Source organism: Sus scrofa, chromosome 11 (assembly GCF_054392235.1).
Source record: "Sus scrofa isolate SSC_HxYL_T2T_F1_AM1 chromosome 11, Sscrofa_HxYL_maternal_Yorkshire_Landrace_v2.0, whole genome shotgun sequence".
Taxonomy (NCBI): Eukaryota; Metazoa; Chordata; class Mammalia; order Artiodactyla; family Suidae; genus Sus; species Sus scrofa.
In genome coordinates, this window is record NC_139393.1 from 23,518,768 (window position 1) to 23,539,335 (window position 20,568).

General features: G+C 41.8%; 1 long non-coding RNA gene across 1 annotated transcript in view; it reads left to right on the plus strand.

The window, feature by feature from the left end:
* LOC146398587 (uncharacterized) overlaps positions 1-11,523 on the plus strand; it is a 151,356-nt gene extending 139,833 nt beyond the window's left edge. Inside the window, exons 15-17 of the long non-coding RNA XR_014819533.1 lie at positions 6,033-6,096; positions 8,361-8,495; positions 9,404-11,523. This is a non-coding gene — a long non-coding RNA (uncharacterized LOC146398587). The remainder of the gene's footprint in view (positions 1-6,032; positions 6,097-8,360; positions 8,496-9,403) is intronic.
* Positions 11,524-20,568: the final 9,045 nt, after the last annotated feature.

Below are 20,568 nucleotides of genomic sequence, written 5' to 3' on the forward strand. Positions count from 1 at the left end.
TCACAAAGCTAAATTAAATTCCATCCATTTTGTTAAAGATGTTAAGCCCTTGGCTTTAAATCATGCAGACAAAACAGCAGCGTGGGTGTCTGTATTCCAGACATCACTCTGGCCACCAGATTGGTTTGGGGGTGAACAGTGTCAATCAAAGCAAAGCTAATAATGTGGGTTATCTGGTAAAGCAAAGAACTTTCTTTCTTGACCCCACATGTGAATGGGAAAGCATATATTACAATTTGCTGGGATATTAATCACAGTATTTGGGGGCAAGCTACAGAATTCTGCATTTTTGTCAACAAGCTTGCCCAGAAAATTTACATATCACAATGACAGGCAGAGAGCAAGAACCTATACTCATACTAGACACAGTCCAGATTCTGGAGAAAATACAGTTGCCTTAGACAGGAATTGTGATAAGAAAGAAAGATGAAGTTCCCGTCGTGGTACAGTGGAAACGTATCTGACTAGGAACCATGAGGTTGCTGGTTCGATTCCTGGCCTTGCTCAGTAGGTTAAGGATCCTGCGTTGCCCTGAGCTGTGGTGTAAGTTGCAGACATGGCTTGCATCCCACATTGCTATGGCTGTGGTGTATGCTGGCAGCTGTAGCTCCGATTGGACCCCTAGCTTGGGAACCTCCATATGCCACAAGCGTGGCCCTGAAAAGCAAAAAAAAAAAAAAAAAAAAAAAACTAAGAAAGAGAGAAGATGGCAACAGGAAGTGCATGGCTTAAATAAAGCCAGTGAGCTAGAACCTGTAGCTCCCACTGGAAAAATACTTCTCTCTTCCAGGCACTGCGTTTTAGAAGGAGCTTCAGGAGGGCAGAGAGGGGCTGCAGAGTCAAATGGAGACCACCCTGGGCACAGCACAACTTGCCCCACGTGGACTTGTTAAACACCAATTGGAAAAAGTAAAAGAAACGCTGGAGGACGGGATGAATTTGCTATAACAGATCTCAAGTACTTACAATACAATTGTTACTGGTTAGGTGATATGTTCACTAGTTGGGTAAGACACGGTCCCTGTCCTCCCATAGTCGACCCATCCCTTGAGAGAGGAAGCCAATGTCTGACCTCAGTCCCTTGGGGGCACCAGGAAGGCACTGCCTGCCCTCCCGCAAGGGATCAGGAAAGGCTCTGAGAATGCAGCCTTGGAACCTGACTCTGAAGAACCAGCAGATGTTTGTTCTTGGGTTGTTTGTGCTGTTTGTTTTATTTGTTTTCATGTTTTACCACATTTCAAGAAGAATTGAAAGCAATAGAATTCGAATTAAGATGTTCCCAGCTGAGACATGCTTTGAAGACAGAGAAAGCAAAGCAAAGCAAGAAATGATGACAAACCAACACAATCAGAGCAGGGAGGGGAACAGACGGCCCAGTGGCAATGGTGCCCTTAAGAGGTGATTTCACACGTCCAAGGGAACAGTGACGAGGACCTGGACCAAGGACAGTCAGTGCATGTGGAGAAAGGGGCCCCACACGCAGACATTTTCAAAAGCAAAATCTGCAACACTGACCAAGAATGGAATGTGGTGGGTTAAAGAAAAAGAGAATAGTTTAGAATAATGCTGAAGTTTCTAGTGTGGCACAGACCAGATGTAAACATTATTAGACAAGCTGGGACACACTGGATAAGTGTCAGGCAGAGAGACCCCTGTGCAGGGATGAAGCAGTCAGCTCAGGCTCAGTCTGTTTGGAATTTTTAAATATAGATTATGGCAACATAGGTGAAAGAGATCAAATGTACAAATTTCCATTACAAAATGAATAAGTCATGGGGATAGAATATATAGCATGGTGACTGTAATTAATAATACCACATTGCATATTTGAAAGTTACAGAGAGAGTAGGTCTTAAAAGTTCTCATCATGAGAGCTCCCTTCGTGGCACAGTGGAAATGAATCCAACTAGAATCCATGACGACGCGTGTTTGATCCCTGTCCTCACTCAGTGGGTCTGGGACCCGGCATTGCTGTGAGCTGTATTGTAGGTCACAGACTCAGCTCAGATCCTGCGTTGCTATTGCTGTGGTCTAAGCCAGCAGCTGTGGCTCTGATTTGACCCCTAGCCTGGGAACTTCCATATGATGTGAGAGTGGCCCTAGAAAAAAAGCAAAAAAAAAAAAAAGTTCTCATCACAAGAAGAAAAAATTAAGGAGATGTGTGGTGATGGATATAAACTATACTTACTGTGGTGATCACTCTGCAATGTATACAAATATTGAATTATTCTGTTTTACACCTGAAACTAATATAAAGTTTTATGTCAGTTGTATTCAATAAAAATATTTAATTCGGGGGGAAATTCTGGGGGAAAAAAATGTTTTAAGGCATAATGCTGACCAAGAGAACTACAAGAGTATTCTGGAGGTAAATGAAGGATGAACATAGAGAAGATCAATGATAGATGGATTTTTTTTTTTTTTTGTCTCTTTGTCTTTTCTAGGGCTGCACCCACGGCGTATGGAGGTTCCCAGGCTAGGGGTCTAATCGGAGCTGTAGCTGCCAGCCTACGCCAGAGCCACAACAACACGGGATCCGAGCCGTGTCTGCGACCCACACCACAGCTCACGGCAACGCCAGATCCTCAACCCACTGAGCAAGGCCAGGGATCGAACCCACAACTTCATGGTTCCTAGTCGGATTTGTTAACCACTGCGCCATGACAGGAACTCCAATGATAGATATAGAGAGATGGAAGATAGGTAGATATAGATAGCTGATGTGTAAACATAGGTAGATGATAGATAGGTAGATAGGCATGTTGATTATGTAGGAGAAACATCTCTTGAAAGCCACCAGTCAGAGCTGGGAGCTTAAGCTCTAACTTCATGGAGGGAACAGAACAAGATGAATACAGATTGGAGCACAAGAACTTCACAAATAGGATGAAAATAACATAGGAGCTCACTTTGCAACACCCTTAAAGAACTAGAGACTGATTACCCAGGTACATCATTTTATTCTGTGCTTCCTTGAGCTTTGACATTGTAACTGTTTTGTTGTATTGTGTTTGTTGTTACCTAGCAGAAAAAGATAAGGTACCAATGGGCTAGAGGACAGCAGTACCAGCCCTGCATTCTAATTCCAGAATGGGGCAGGGGTGGGGAACAAGCCAGTGGGAAATAATGACCAGCATAGCTAATTACTATAGCCTGCAAGTCAGCCGAGGGGCCATGGGAACTGGTTCAACCTGTAAGACACCTAGAGCTTTAACCAGCGAAAAGGCTTTTAATTCAGGCCCCTGTGGACCACACAGGTTAAGCCCCTGTCCCAAAATAAGGCACAAAAGCAATCTGTGAACATGCCTTGGCTTTACCACTGAGCACACAAGCTGCTTTAGAGAAAAACAGCAGCGTTTTGTACAAGAAACTTGGCAAGGCCACGGGGTTGACAATGCACTGAAAGTCAGTTGAGATTTGACCTCACCAAGACTCAGCCTGTTTGGATTTCTAGCCCTTCTAAGCCTTGATAATAAGCACATCTCACTAAGGCCTCTGATAATAGAAACCTTTTCCCTGCCATGCTCCCCAGCCGTCACTCGAACTCACTGGTAAAATTTCATCGGACAATAGTGAGACTGTCAAGTCAGACAATAACTCTTTTAGGGATTCCAGTGAGGCCTCTGGATTCACTTGGATGTCAGGAGTCCAGCATTGGCAGAGAGAGGACACAGAGGAGGGATGGCAGTGACTGGGGTAAGACATGTCGTCAGAAAGAGATTCTCCTTTCTAGAAGGAAAGGGGCATCTCTGGGTGAGTGCCTTCCTTAAAAACGTAACTAAGTCGCAGGTAAAATCTGTAAGATTCAATTATTACTTCACTACCTTTGTCAATGATGCATCCAAGAATTTGGAGCCTACAGCAGAAGAAATCCAGAAATGTTGAAAATAGAATAATAGGACATTATAAGGATGAGAAGCATTGTAAGGGAAAAGCACACAGCACAGGTTTTCCATGATCACAGAGCACCAACTCCAGATGACAGTGTTGATCCTGGAAGGGTAACCAAGTTGGGAAGGGCTGGGTGATGCCCTGGTCAAGTGGGTTTGATTGTTTCCCTCACCAGCTCTATCAATCCAAGCTTTCACCTGCAGTTAGTAAGACAGGCAGGAGAGATCATTAAAATACTTAATTTTTTTTTTTTTTTTGTCTTTTTGTCTTTTTTGTTGTTGTTGTTGCTATTTCTTGGGCCGCTCCCGCGGCATATGGAGGTTCCCAGGCTAGGGGTTGAATCAGAGCTGTAGCTACCGGCCTACACCAGAGCCACAGCAACGCGGGATCCGAGCCGTGTCTGCAACCTACACCACAGCTCACGGCAACGCCGGATCGTTAACCCACTGAGCAAGGGCAGGGACCGAACCCGCAACCTCATGGTTCCTAGTCGGATTCGTTAACCACTGCGCCACGACGGGAACTCCTAAAAAATACTTAATTAATAAAGATAGCAGGTTCTGACCAACCAGAATGGATGTGGGCCAGAGCACTGGGGCAGACACTGGAGGCCTCCTGCCAGGCTGGATCCTGGGGAGATCCCACAATGGGCCCCAGGCAGCCTGGCCATCGGAGCAGCTGCTTATCAACCAGGACAGAACAATTTTAGTAGCTGACACATTGGTACACATGACCCGTAGGAACCAGCTGAATATCTGCCCTATTTGGAGCCCTGGTCTTGTTCTCCTAGCTTCCTTTCCACCTAATAGAGATTGGATGTCCTTGCACAGCACCCTGAGTGTTTCATCTCATATCACCCCAGATTTGGTTTTCTGTTTACTTGTCTGTCTCCTACTGTTGTAAAAACCTTGAGAAAAAGGTCTTTATTTTCTTTGTGTTTTTTGGCACCTAGTGCTTTACCTCTGCCTCGGGGTGGTGGGGCAGGGGCAGGGCTGGGATCCTGGAAGAAGAGGTATCTGAGAGGGGCTTGTGTGGGATAAAATTCAGAGATGCAGAGAGGGGAGAACTGGTTTTGCAAGCCATGGCAATAGAATAAAAGGAGCTCCCGGGTGGCTTTGTCACTGCTATGGCTTGAGTTCAGTCCCTGGCCTGGGAACTTCCACGTGCTGCAGGCATGGCCAAAAATTAAATAAATAAATAAATAATTTTTTTTAAAATATAGAAAGAGGGCTGGGAAGTGGGAAGTAAAGGCCATTGTAGAAAGAGGGAGTACTGACACCCAGCAGCACAAAGGAAGGGTGGTAGCAGGGATCAAATCTGAAAAGGTACTCAGAGACCAGACTGCCACATGACATCAGTGACCAGGGACATTGAAATTTATCTTGTAAACAAGGGAGAACAGTGGAAAATTTTAGAGCACAGGCAAATTGTGCCTGCAGGTGTGTGACATTTTAAGTGGGAGCCTCTAAGCATCAGGGCCAGTTTTAGGATTATCTCAATGGTCTAGGCAGGAAGCAGCATCATAGCTTGACCCTGGCAGGTAATGATGGTGGGAATGGAGAGGACAGTTTGGATGTAGAAGACATTCTGAAGTATAATTAACAGCCCTTGATAAATGATGGGAATCCCAAACAATGGGGAATCAGGATCAAAGATAATGGCAAAGCTGCGAGCGTTGATTCCAAAGAGAATGATGTTGCTCTGAACATCGTGAGAGAAGCCCCAGGTTGGGATTGGATTGGGAGGAAAATAAGGGCTACCATAAGGGCATTTGGATCTGATAGACTAGACAGAAAACCAAGGGCACTAGTTAACAACAGCACTGGAACTTACACGCTGGACAGTAAAGCCAGCACTCTTTCTATCTCAGCAATGTAGACAGGCCAGGTATTTTGCATTTTTATGACAAATCATCCTTCCTTATTCAACACTGTATCTAGATATAAACAAGGGATTCTGATAGAGATATTGATTTGAAATATACCTATGACCATTAATATAGGAGGGGGACCAAAAAGATGAATTAGAAAAGAGGGAGAAGAAAATATAGTTACAAAGCGATGAGAAGGTGGCCTTTATTTAGAATGTACTTTTCTTTCAAGTTTCATATTTAATACTGTGGTATGTTTGGTCTGAAACAGGTTACCAGGAGGCAAGCTCTACAGGCAACACGTCCAGTCTGCTTCGCTAGCTCCCGGGATCATGGTGGGTTGGAACTATAAGCATATGTCCACGGGGAAGCTGTTCCTTACCTCACCCTTTTTTCATCTTTCTCAGTGGCAGTCTAGCAAAGGTTCCAGCTCAACCTCCAATGCTTCAGGGAACATGGGGGCAAAAAACAAGTAAGAAACAGGCAATAAAAGAGCAGTAGGAGGAAAGCATGGATTTTAGCCATAGAGAAGACAAACCCACTCTCTTTTGTTCAAAAGGTACTCCTTGATGGGGAAAAAAATTAGGTATATTGAAAGAAAAGCACATGAAGGAGGAATTCTGGTGTTTTCATCTAGATCACTCAGCCTCTTGTTCTTAAATTCCCCTGTGAGCTGTTTCTAAAAGCCAGAAAGTTGCTTCCTAGAATAAAAGGAACAAAAATAAGAGAGGGAAAGGGGGTGAGATAATTAGGGGAGGGGACACATTCTTATAAATTTTATTCTTGAACTCTGAAGTGTGAATAATAATATAAGGAGACAGGACACTTTGAACCAACTCTAATGGAAAAAATGAAAATCATTAAAAAAGAAAAAAATTACATGAGAATATGAAAATATGAGTAAATATGGATATTATGACCTCCTTTGGAAATTGGGCTCATACGGTTTAAAGTTGTTTTAATAATCTTGCGGTTTATTCTTTAATGTATTTTCCAAATTGCTCTAGAAAGCCTCAAGGCACAAGTACAATGAGATCATTCAGCAAAGCTCTTTAAACAGTTGATAATAGTAATAAAATGAAAAGTGCCTGCATCTAATCCTAACCCACATTAAGATAATTCTTTGCCTTTCTATGGCATTTGCCTAGAAGTGACTGACCTCTGGGTTAAGGATTAATTAAATCCCACAAGTGGAGTGAAGGGCAAAATTCCAGACAAGTACAATTAAATCCTGTTATAAAGCACCTTTTAAAATCACAGATTGGGTTACACCTGGGTCAGATTATGCCCTTGGTGTACATGAGGGTATAAAACACATCTTTCACTCTATAACCTGAACATTTATAACACAAGGTCATCTTTTGTCCAGGAGGATGATTAAATGACTGGCTCAAGAACATTTTGCTTTTGTTTTCTTCCTTTATCCCATGCTGCCTCTTAGCCCCTAGCCCCGAGCGGATGTCCATCTAATCCTACATTTAAGGCATTATAGCATTTCACACAGTGATACAATAATTAACATCCCAAACTCAACTGCTTCTCATTTTTCCAATCTGTCTTCATTGAAAGAACTGAACAAAATGTGTCCTATGTGCTGGAGGAAAAGCTATTTCAACTAAGCATCAGGTGACGGGTCTTCCTGCCTTCAGTGCTGGATTTTATTTAGTTATGTCATATTTCTGGAAACTGTATTTTTTTTGAAGATATAATTCCCCTCTAATTGGAACTTGCAGTCTTCAGGGTATATATCTTCTAGGAGCTACTGAAATTTCCAAGCAGGAAATGACCAAATATCCATCAGATGGTAAATGCTGGTGCATTGAGTCCCCTCTTTTCTCTATTACATTTGAACAGGAACCTTTCAATGGAACACAGTCCCCTGGGATAACTCTGCCTTTTTTTTCAGCCACCCCCAGGCCTTCATGTCTCGTTTCCTCTCTTCCAAGTTCAATATGACCCCCATTTCATTGATCAGTTAGACTCCATTGATGTAATGTGCCATGTACAGAACACTCCTTTTAGTAATGGCAAAATCAAAGACCACCCTTGCCCACCTGGGTTAGATACAAAGCCTAACTTTAGTGGAAAGACATGACAATGTGTAAATAAGCAACAGAAATCACCAATATGGCCTAGAATGGCTACAAATCAGCTCTGACTAAGCCAACCAAAGTGAAGGATTTAGAGAGGGGTTTTCTGAAGTCTTCCAGAAGATTGAAAGCTTGAGGACATGTTTTAAATATTAAAACTTAAAGGCATGAAGAGAGTGGCTCAGTGAAAAGAGTGTATGCTATGAGCAGGGAAGAATCTTCAGAATGACACAAAGCCCAAGGAAGTGAACTGCAGTGGGCAGGCAGAGCTTTGCTTGGCTGGAAACGATAAGAATCCAAGACAGATAAGCTTTGCCCATATCCTCTCTAGAGAGTTGATAAGCAACCATATCCTTGAAAGACTAACTGCTCTTGTGCTGTGTTGCATTTGGTATTGTATATTATAGATGTGCAGACCCTTCTTTGCACTCAAATGATAATAATGTATAATACTTCCACATTGCTAAAGAATGAAGCTAATTGTCATATCCCTCATCTATTTCTTACAGGAACTACAGAAGTGACTTGCTGTCCATAGAAGTTTGTAAGTGAGTAAGGAGCTGCTATGGAGATGATTCTAGAAAGCCCCTACCTTCTACAAGAACATATCAGGTTAAGAAAGATCCACACTACAGCATCCAAAGGTTAGACATTGGAAGAGCTATGCATGCTATTGCAAACCTGAATTCATGTTTCAATGGAAATGAAACCTCCATTCAGCCCTGCTCACCCTACAGCCAGAGCACAGACCCACTTCACAGATTGAGCCCATAGAATTCTCCAGAACACTCAGAGACAACCCTTCTTTATCACTTTCTCTTTAAAACAGTCTCTTACATAAACCACATCACCACATCCTGCTTGGAACTGAAGATCTCTTCTCCTTTGACCCCTGCCTTCTTCCCCACTAATGCTCCAGCTAGCAATGTCCAAACTAGCAGAGCAGACACCCCGGAACCCCAAGGAACCTCCTTTCTCAGGGTTCTGGTCCATTTACCTTACCTTAAAACCACAGCCTTATCAGCGGCCCTAGAAGCTCAGGGCTCCACATGAGGGCATTGCCTCAGGTCCCCTGGCTTGTTTTCTAGGGTATAAAACAAATGCCTGCTGGCTTTCATCTACTGTCAGAGAATGTTCTCTTGGCTCATCTTCACTCAGACTAAAAGCAGGAGAGCAGAGGCGCCATAAACAAGTGAATTCACTTTATCATCCACTTTCTCACTGACTCAACAAAGGCTGTGTGGTGCTTATGCTACACAGGACAGGATACTAGGTTTTCCTGGGAGCGGGGAGTGAAGGTGGGGGTCTCCGGGAGAGGTAGGAGGTTCTCTGAGGATGGTTTTGTGCATGGAGACCACTCAATTCCTCTGCTGCCTTCCCTGCTCTGGAAGTTCTTTGGTTCAAGCATGTGTAGAGAATCAGAAGGCCCAGTGTTCTCGGGGACCAAAACCAAAGGATTAAGGGACTGATCGGGAGGGGATTTTAAGGAAGTCAGTTATAAGCCACTTATTATATCACATTCTAAACAGGCAACCTCCTCTCTTAATTTCAGATACGACTTACTTGAGATGATGATCTTTGAGCAGAGACCATCCTATGCCAAGTCCTTCCCGTGCAGGTCACTGTCCCCAACTACACCTATGCAGGTACGTCTCCTATTCAGACATTAGTGGAAACTCTAGAATCAATGGATACATGTCAGATAAATGGATAAATAAATAGTAAATGTTAAATAAATGGGTAAAACATTCCCACTGGTCTTCAAATAGAGAGTATCAAATTAACAAATAGGAGAAATCAGAAAGTAGAAAAGCAGAAGGTGACCGTGTTCATTTGTTCTTGCTCTTTTTTTCTGTTTTTCCCCAAAAGAGATGGGATGCACCACTTTCTCTCTTTTCTTAGAAAAGAAATAAAAAGCTGAGTGGGTACATGACAAGCCTTCTAAGGGTGGTGCTAAGTCAGGTGAGAACCCACATCTCCTTTGAAGTTTTGATTTGTGGGAATTCCTCATCTTAAGAAAGCATTCTCCTTCCTTCTATGCTCCCAGAGTAGGAGAAGTTGTGGTTCTGATTTCTACAGAGCATCTGGTCCTAGGTGCGAATGGTCGCTGGAATTTTGAGACCAGAAAACAAGAGAAACTATAAGGATTCATTTAAGGGACACAAAACTTACCTGTGCACAAAAGAAAAACCACCAAATAGCTCCCCCAACACTTGCACGCAGATGCTCAGTATTGGCAGTGTTAGTACCTTTTCTGAGGAGACAGAAATGGCTAAACCTAACAGAATTCATCTTTAGGGGAAAACAGATGGTTATATTATATGTTTTGTGAGTCAGAAGAATTCCTAGAAAGAATAAATTGACAATAATCAATTGACAATGCAAATTAATTGTTGCCACTAACTGCCTTTTTTTTTCTTTCTTTCTTTGCACAAAAAGTAATTAAGATGACTCTGGGACAAACTGCCTTGATTTGTTGACGGAAGCCAGACCTAACAAGTCATCAGGTTCTTCTGGTGTAAAACCGACATTCTCTCGCGCTTTCCATCTTTCTTCACTTCTTTCAGATGCATTTCCCACTGGGTGATGCTGAACTGAGCTATTTGTTGAGTCAGCCTGGCATGTCTTCCATTTGAAGGCAAGTTGGTAGGGTTGGCAGACTTTTGAGATTCACTCCCATCCATCAGTCTGACAGGCTTCAGCAGACTAGACTTCGGTACTGGTAGCAGCACTCTCCCAGAGCCTTGGCACAGCAGCCGGGCTAATATCAGAGGAGAGAACAGATAGCAGTCTGCCAGCCATGGCCCTGCATCCTGACACACTTACTCATCAGAGTCCATAGGGGATGCTTCAGGCCTCCCACTGTAATCTGGAGGTGCTGACCTCAGCTTGGTTCGTGTTTACAGATATGCACGCATGCACATGGAAACACACACATGCTCATGAGATAGGCTTAGAAAAAAAAACCATTTTACCATCTCTCTTGCTTTTTACTTTTTTCTTCAGCAGAAATAAAGGATATGAGGAATCTTGGATAGAAATTCCTAGGGCTCTCATCATACCTTTTCTTTTCCTATCAACAGCACCAAAATGAAGTCTATTCTTTGGATTCAGACTTTCTGCCCAAGATGAAAAGACAGCAATCACATAAAAGTAATCGGGAGAAATGTTTGGAGAAATAATACATTTTTTTTTTTTTTCTGGTTCAACCTCAATGAATAGGAAGAAATACTGCAAATGTGAGTTGGCATGACAACTCTCATCTGCTAGACTCTTCGAAATTGCTTCACCACCCCACCCACTCCCCCGGGGGTTCAGACTTGCATCCCCACAAAAATCTTCCAGCCCAACTGTTTGGAAGATGGAAGGATACCATGAAGGTGCAATTTCAATCTCAGTTATTTACTGAAAAGATTGATATTTGCTAAACTTGTTTTTGTGGAGGAGGATTCCGAGCTTATTTTAACCCTAGATCCACCCAAGCTAGAAAGCAGACTGATCCTCAGTGTTGACTGCCGGGAGAAACACGTTTGCCATGTATTAATGAGACCTCTGTAAGAAAATGCCATTTGCGTGACCCAAGTCCACTACTTGACCCCTAGGTGCCCAGTTTATTTTAAGTGCAAAGATTCCTGGTGATTTTCTTTAGGAAAATGAACACATCTGTTACCAGAATGTAGTTACTGAATTCAATGGGCCCTTGATGGTGGCAATCACCTGGTGTCTGTTCAGTGGTCCTCAGTGCCGTTTCTGATTCCCAGAGTGTGTGCCCAGAGCTCCGGTCACTTCTATTTTTAACAAGCTCTTCAGGTGGCATTAAATCATTTCCTAGCATCATATTGTTGGTAAAACTAGGTCTATTTCCAGGTTGTTTTATTTTTTGACCAAAAGTGATTAACAGTTCTGCACTATATTCAGTTGTATTGTGGGAAAATGCATTGCAAGTTATGAGACAAAGAAATGCAGGACAGCATATCTTTATAACAACTGTACTTACTGAAGCTTAGGTGGCAATGAGACTTGAGGATACTAATGAGCTAGCATTTAAGGCTCTAACTTGAAGGACCATGTCTAGTCCCCCTAATTTGAATAACTATTTTCAACTTTTAAAGTTTTTGATAAAGCTAGGGTATTTCTCTACTCAGTTTAGGGTACAAATCCCTAGAATGCAAAGGTTCTGTTTTCACAGCCCGATAATAGCAAAAGGTTCAGAAATCCAGCATGTCCTACTTCAGATTTCCTGTCCCTTGATCATTCTATGTTCTAGGATCTCTGAGAGCTTACAGGTATCTCAAGAAGACAAGTCTAGTTTGTCATATGCCAATGGAGGTGGTCTATCCATGTCCCCTGTCCCTGTAGTATCCACACATCCAAGACAGGGTCATGCCTTGATCATAAGGACCATTTAGGGAGGACCTGGGCCATTTTCCCAGTGTTACCGGCCCTAAGAGGGGTTCCCCAGCCACAATGGATAGGACCTTTTACATTCGAGTCCATGTAATTTTCCCTCTCAGACCCCAAGGTGCCCCAGATTAGGTTTGGGCAGTCTAGAGTTGGAGTTGGGTGGCAGAGCCTGGGCTCCAGGACATCCCACAAGTGGAATGTATTTAAAGGCAGTCCAGAAATAGAGGCATTTTTATAAACTTCTTTTCAAAATCTAGCATTTTCTAGAATTAAAATGGAAAAGGGAGATGGAAGGGAAGGTTAGCACAATGTGATTTGAGAAGAACTCAAATCTGGCATATGGAAGTCCCAGGCTAAGGATCGAATAGGAGCTACCGGCCACAGCTACAGCAATGCACCATCTGAGCCACATCTGCGACCTACATTGCCGCTCACAGCAACGCCAGATCTCCAACCCACTGAGCAAGACCAGGGATTGAACCTGCATCCTCATGGATACTAGTTGGATTCATTTCTGCTGGGCCATAGTGGGAACTCTCAAATCTGGCTTTGAGCATGGAGAAAGAAAACCTTGGGCCAAGGTATACAAGCAGCCTCCAGGAGCTAGAAAAGACCAGGAAGCAGATTCTCCACTAGAACCTCTAGAAAGAACACAGCCCAACTGACTTCTTGATTTCAGCCCCATTAGACCCGTGTCAGATTTCTGACCTACAAAACAGTAAGATATTAAATCATGATAATTTCTTATAATAGCACTAGAAAATTAATACTGACTTCTGCATGGAATGCTTATAAATCAATAGTATAATAGTGGAAAGAAGCTATGTTGAAATTATCGAAATATTTTGAAGTGGTATTTTATATATGTGTGTATAATTACTTATGATTTCTAATTGTGATGTCACTAATAATGTTAGTATTATTGTAGTTTGTTGCTTGCATTCATAAATGACAAATTTCAATTTAAAAGTTAGTAAAAATAAGCACGTAATCATTCCATCTAAGTTCTGGAATTCTGTCTAGAGATTCATCAGAGGTCAGAATGAGGTTACAAATTCTGAGTTAGAGAGGAGGTTGGCTGTGTTTAAAGTATTTATTTCAGGACAAGCATGTTGGACCTTAAGACAGCATCCTGGAGGGACTAAATGCAGGAACCAGCAGCCCAAGATAGTCATAACCTAAAAACAAAGCCAAAAAGATGAGAGCAGCAGAGCTTTGTTCTCAAGCCCAGTCTACATCTGTGGGGATGGGATAAAGCCAGGCTCGGGGAGAGGAAACCCAGAAGCTGCGAGCACGTTTATGCAGCCTTTTATTGAGCTAAAGTCAGGGGTAGAAATAGGTCATGAACTATTTTATTTTTCCACATGTTATTATTATGATTATGATGATTTGTTATTTTTACTTTTCAATGTGGTATAATTTTACATCGGAAAATGCATCTATCTTATGCCCGCTGAGAATTGACAATTTCATTACCCCAGAAATTTTTTTTTAATGTCCTTTTTAAGTCAAAAAACCAACCTTCCTGGAGTTCCCACTGTGGTGCAGCAGGTTCAGGATCCAGCATTGTCTCTACAGCAGCTTGGGTCACTGCTGAGGCATGGGTTCCATCCCCAGCCCATCACAGTGAGTTAAGGATTGAGCATTGCCACAGATGTGGCATAGGTCACAACTGCGGTTTGGATTTGGTTCATGGTCTGGGAATTTCCATATACTGTGGGTGTGGCCAGAACAAAAAACTGACTTCCCTTGTGGTAGCTCAACTACTGTGGTTGGTCAGTAAAAGCAACCGCTGTTCTAATTTCTATCACCATGCTTTAGTTTGGGGTATTCTTGAACTTCATATAAACAGACTTTACAGTATGTGCCATTTCACATCTGGCTTCTTTCTCTCAACAAAATGTCAGGATTCATCCATGTTGTTGGTGTATAAGTCGGTAGTTTGTTTGTTCCCTTTTATTGCTAAATAGTATTCCATGGCACGGATATACAACAATTTATATTCTTTTGTTAGACGTTTATTTTCAAGAGTATTTTGAGCTATTGTGAATAAGCTGCTATAAAGAACATTGTTGTACAGTCTATTGGTGGACAAACTTTTTTACATCTCTTAGGTGTATGCATGGGACTAGCATTGCTTTGTCATGGATAGGCATATACAACCCTACAGGAAATTGCCAATGGGTGCTCCAAAGTAGCTATACTCCCACCAACAGGGTGTAAGAGTTCCAGTAGTTTCACTTCCTTGTCAACACTTGATGTCACACTTTTAATTTTAGTCATTCTAGTGGGTCGGAAGTTGTGACCCACTCATTGTGGTTTTGTTTTGTTTGTTTGTTTGTTTTTGTCTTTTGTCCTTTTAGGGCAGCAATAGCGGCATATGGAGGTTCCCAGGCTAGGGGTCTAATCGAAGCTCTGCTGCCGGCCTCCACCAGAGCCACAGCAACACCAGATCAGAGCCGCGTCTGTGACCTACACCACAACTCACAACAACGCTGGATCCTTAACCCACTGAGCAAGGCCAGGGATCGAACCCACAACCTCATGGTTCCTAGTCGGATTCGTTTCCTCTGTGCCACGACGGGAACTCCTCATTGTGATTTTAATTTGCATTTCTCTGATGATGAAAATTGGTGTTGAGCACAACCCAACCTTCTTTGTCACTGCCTTTTTGATTCTGTCAGTATTTTAGCTACAAGAAAGTTTGGCTACAGTTGCAGATATCTTGGATTCACCTTTGGATTCAACTCTATCAGGGTCCAGGAATCCAGTTATCATAGGAACGTAAGGTTTTATATTATTTCCTCTATCTTCTTTACTGTTGCCATCTTGGCAAAATATGGTTTGGAGGCAGAATTGTTGAGCTATTTCTGTTCATCAAGGCTTCCTGGTGTCCATTGCTCTTTGCTAGCCCCATGGAAAAGTATGGTTTAAACTTTGTATAGATTTTTCTTTTTGTTACCATGGGAACAAAGAGCTTTCATATGCTTCTAGATCCTAGCTAGAAACAAAAGTCTTTTCCTTTGACCTTTTTCTAGTGGTTTAAGTAACTGACAACAATTAGAAATTAAGAAAATCCAAACACATATGCGGATTTCCAGTTTCTGTTGAAAGTAGTTTCTCTTGAACCCATTAAGCCCACAGTCCTACATGCAGTGATTAGTCACAGCTAAGCAGAGGCTTCTCCTTTACTCAGGGTGGGAACTCACCACTTCAGCCCATTTCCCTCCACTCCCATCATCCAGCCCAAGTCCTGTTACCTCTGATTCCTGGCCTTCTGGATGTTCATTACTAGATCTTCCCATCAGGGCTGAAGGAGAGTCCTACAGCAGGGTTTTTTAACCAAATTTTTGACTCCTTTAAACCCAAGGGTAGTAACTATTAAGTCAAAAACATCTTGAGTGACTGATAATCTTTTCTGGTTCAAAACTCTTATCACACTGTAGCTGATAATTTATCTCCCAGACAAAAAAATCAGGAATAACTGCAAGTGGATATCTCTTGATTTAGGATATAATGTCTCTGCTCTGGAAAGACATAGGAACTCAGAAACTAGAGAAACTATCTTTAAGTTTCCCTACTCTGAGCTGTTAGCTCTGAAGTATTGCCTGATGGTTGGCAATTAAACATACTGGACATTATCTTTGAAATTTCTTTCAATATAACATCAGTGTACCTCTTAGAGCCGTCTCAAACTTAGTTTACAAGTCACCATTACAGAAGCTTCCTGCCATAAAATTCCCTACTCCTAGGACTTCTAATTAGTATCAGTTTCAAACAAAAGTCCCGCCTATTTCTTATCTGTCTACCTATCTATCTATCTATATATATATATATTCTTTTATCTTCTGAACTTGAGATGCTCCCAAACTATGCCCAAGTTTAGTACATTTATTTTTTCCTTTTTTATCTTGATAATAATGGTTTTGCTATGTTTATCTAGTAGAATATTCTTTTTTATTAGAGTATAATCAATTTATAATGTTGTGTCAATTTCTGCTGTACAGCATAGTGACCAAGTCATACATATATATACATTCTTTTTCTCATACTATCCTCCATCGTGTTCCAAGTTTAGTACATTTAAATGAAGCCAAGCAGAATGAATTCTCAAAAAAAAATCCTTTTATCCAGAACAGAAGTGAGCCTTATATTAAAAGATCACCACCAAAGAGTTATCAAGAAACAGAATTTAGAACTCATAGTTAGGACTTAAATGATATTCTTTAATCAGCACCAAATTTCATTCCTATAACAAAATATTATTTTTTCATGACTGTTCTTCAACCAATCAAGAGCTTCTTGGGGACAGAGACTATATATCCTTATTCATCATATGACCTCAGCATCGAGCCCACTGACAGGTATATAGTGGAAGTTCAATAAACAGATGGTAAGAAGTAGTCTTTTCTGAATTACATTTGATGCGAGTTCAGAAAAAGCTAATGAACTCAAAAGCACACACTATTGCTGATTTCTGAAAGCAGTGATTTAAAAGATGATTTCAAAGGGAGTTCCCTTGTGGCTCAGTGGTTAACGAATCCGACTAGGAACGATGAGGTTGTGGGTTCGATCCCTGGCCTCACTCAGTGGGTTAAGAATCTGGCATTGCCGTGAGCTGTGGTGTATGTAGCTCCGATTAGACCTCTAGCCTGGGAACCTCCATATGCCACAGGTGCGGCCCTAGAAAAGACATTAAAAAAAAAAAAAAAGTAAGAACTCAGGATCACTCAGTGGGTGTTCACAGGTCCCATATTCTCTGGGCAAGAACAGCAGGGAAGGTAACACTGAGCTGATGGGTGCATTAGGCCTTAGGAATCGCAATCCCTGAGAAATGATTGTCCATGTGGCTCAATGGTAGCAGAAGCCGTGGGAAATGAACAAATGGGCAAAGTTCGGGGATTTTCAAGCAGTATCCAATTTACCTTTCTTGGGGACAGTTTACAATGTGTGTTTTTGGTTTGATTTAGCACCACATCCAACTCACAATAGCCCATTTTTTGAAGCAGCATCTCTGCTTCCTGTTCCTAAATTCTAAATACCTTGGCAAGGTCTGTACATAATCTACCCATGTTATCCACAAACCTCTTCACCAGAGAGCCTGGTATTTCTTGATGCCTGAGATGACAAATTAACTTGTAATGATTTCTCTTTTCTATTTTTATGAAATGTTGACTTTATTAAATTTAGATTTAATTATAAATTTTTTAAACTGGAAAAAAGATAAATAGGAAAAGTTGATTGTTACAATTTTCATTTAAATCAGATTGTAAGTGGGTAGAAGACTGAGCTTGAAAGAAGACCTCAAACAAATAAGTTATTGGGTCTCTTGCTTCCTCAGTTGTAGCACCTGTCAAAGAGTAAGTTTGAACTTCGTGATTACGTTGTCCTTTTAGGGTTTGGTGCTAAAAAATGAAATCTCCTACTAGCTTTACTTTTGTTCAATAGATTTTTTTTTTTTTTTTGTCTTTTGTCTTTTTTGTTGTTGTTGTTGTTGTTATTGTTGCTATTTCTTGGGCCGCTCCCGCAGCATATGGAGGTTCCCAGGCCAGGGGTTGAATCGGAGCTGTAACCACCCGCCTACGCCGCAGCCACAGCAACGCGGGATCCGAGCCGCGTCCGCAACCTACACCACAGCTCACGGCAACGCCGGATCGTTAACCCACTGAGCAAGGGCAGGGATCGAACCCGCAACCTCATGGTTCCTAGTCGGATTCGTTAACCACTGCGCCACGACGGGAACTCCTCAATAGATATTTTATTATTAAAGTTTAACATCTGTAAAGAACAGTGCATAAATTATAGTTCTCTTGCTTAAATTATCACAAAAAGGACTCAAACATCTAAACCTCTATCCTTACTTCTAACACCACACTTTGCTTTTGAACATTATAAAAATGAAATTATACCATATGTATTTTTGATGTCTTAAGCCATGCATTAGTCTATACTTTGGTGTAGTCAAAATTCAAATTTATCAACATAGATGACCAGAGTCTTGGGCTTTTGTTTCTGTACCTTTGTAGCTTTCAGGATTATTCAGGGAGGAAAAAAATTGACTGTGCATTTTGAATGGAGAGATATTTAATATAGAAAACCAGAAAGAATTGGAAGAGTTGAGGGAACAGAGGTCAAGAGTTCACTTTAGAAGACCTGGAGAGGCAGTGATGGTACAGAAGCCACTGCCAAGTGACCTCATCTGCCTGCTATAGGACCTACGCTGCCTAGGGAAGCCATCAGTGAGGATCTTAGCTCCCTTCCTATGGATGTTGCGAGAGGAAAACACCTTCTCTTGTCCTTTTAAATCTCACCTAAATTCCTGTCATTGGCAGATTTAGCCCAGAATTCTACTGGAAAGAAGTTCAGGAAAATGACATTCTGCATTTCTCTTCTGTGATGCAGGAGGGGATACAGAAAGGGGCAATGATGACGCTGAGCTAAAAGCATCTTTTGGCAGAAGCTTAGCTCTGAATTAGCTGATGGAAGAGGATCGGCCTGGCTCTATCTCTAACCCGCCAGAATCTCTGGAGACTTCAGATCCATTTCCAACACAAATCCTATAGCGCCCTCCTTAGGGATCCTTGAAAATCTGCTTCTATTTTACTTTTCTCAAGACTGGTGAGTTAGAAGGCCCTCTTCTCTTGTCTTGATTATTGCCGGGCAGGCAGCTTTTCAAGATAAGCAGGCCAATGTGTACACGTCGGAGGGTCTCCAGCATTAGAGCAGATGCAATTCATCAGATTGAATGTGACCCCTCCCCACTCACCTTGTCTCTGGGATAGCGAGACCCTCTCTTAGGGGCAGACATAGTTGAAAATAATTACTATTTATTATCCTCTGCTAACAGAAACCATCTTTTTCCCTCATCTAGGTTTCCCAACTTTAGAGGTTGTCCTGTCCTCACAAAAGAATGACCACAGAGGTAAGAGTTTTGTTTGCTTTTCTGTGAATTTAAGTATCCTGAAAATTTAATCTCCAGAAGATCCCAGTAACCAGGCAACCCAAGATGTGCTCCAGTCACAAGGTCCTCAGTCCACTTTTTCTGTGCTATTCCAGTTCAAAATGAAGATACCAAAGCAGAACTGCAGAAATAAGATTTGAATCTCTATTATTATAAGCAGACAGCTGAACTGCACCCCCCTTCTCACTGCTGATCAGAAATTCTGAGCTAAGTACTTTTAAAAAGAACAATAAATCTCACCTAAGAGTAAGATCAGATCTAGTTCTCTGTTTTTCTTACAGAAAAAAGAACAAGGAAGGAGATAGCTTTTGTCTGGTAACAGTTTATTTGAACCCAGGCACTTTCTCCATTTATAATTTAGTCTCACTTGTGTTTTCAGAAGTATTGCCAATTCGGATGATTTTCTTGGGCAGGGACTACCAGACAAGGTTAAACACAGCTGTTCTGGTGCCTGAAATCCTTCAGAGCCCAGCAGGGCCTGAGCTGGTAAAATAAACTCAGGGCTGTCTGGACCCACTTTTCTAAAGACAAAAATGAACATAAATATAAGCATAGAATCAACAATCCTCCTGGGCAAGGTCAGAGGGAACCCGGGGACATGAATGGACAGAGGAAGGTACTGTCTGAGGTCCGTTTGCTATACGACAGCACAGAATTGGGCGTTCTGGCTTTGAAACATCAGGGTATCACAAGGAAATGTGGTCCAGCTTGGCAATGACCCTGTCAGCACGTTCGATAATAAGTGCTTTATTTATTGGGAATTTGGCTATCAGGTTGCAGAAGATAAAAATGACACCGTGATGCAAGGTCAAACCACACTGTTTATAATTCTTCAATTAGCTAAACACACACAGTCCTAACTGTGCAGACGAAGGGGACAATTGTTTTCCCAAGTGGAACCTCACTCTCCAGCCACATACAAAGTACTTATGTACACATTATCTCAGCACCATGGTGTGTGTGCCCCGGTTACAGAGATGAGTTGAACTGAAAATAGCTTTATTCGCCACTTTTCAGTATCTTCCTTTCCCTTCTGGGTGGCATTAATGTCCGTGTGGCCTAACAGACGTCACTGTCATTTGGCTCTTCTGGGCATAAGACCTCTCTAGAGAGGCCGCTAGGCCAGAACTACTCAGTTCTAACATCTTAGATGAGAATCCCTCAGTCTCCCTGGATTTCAGCTCTTCAGATGCATACTTTAGATATGTTATCCAAATTGTGGTCATCCTTCCCCCAAAATAAGATGATAAGAATGAGTCTGGGTGCTTATGAGACATTTATACTCAGTGAGGATATAAAGTAGCATAACTTTTTGTTGGCATTAAGTAATAAAATTTAAAATGTAAAATGTT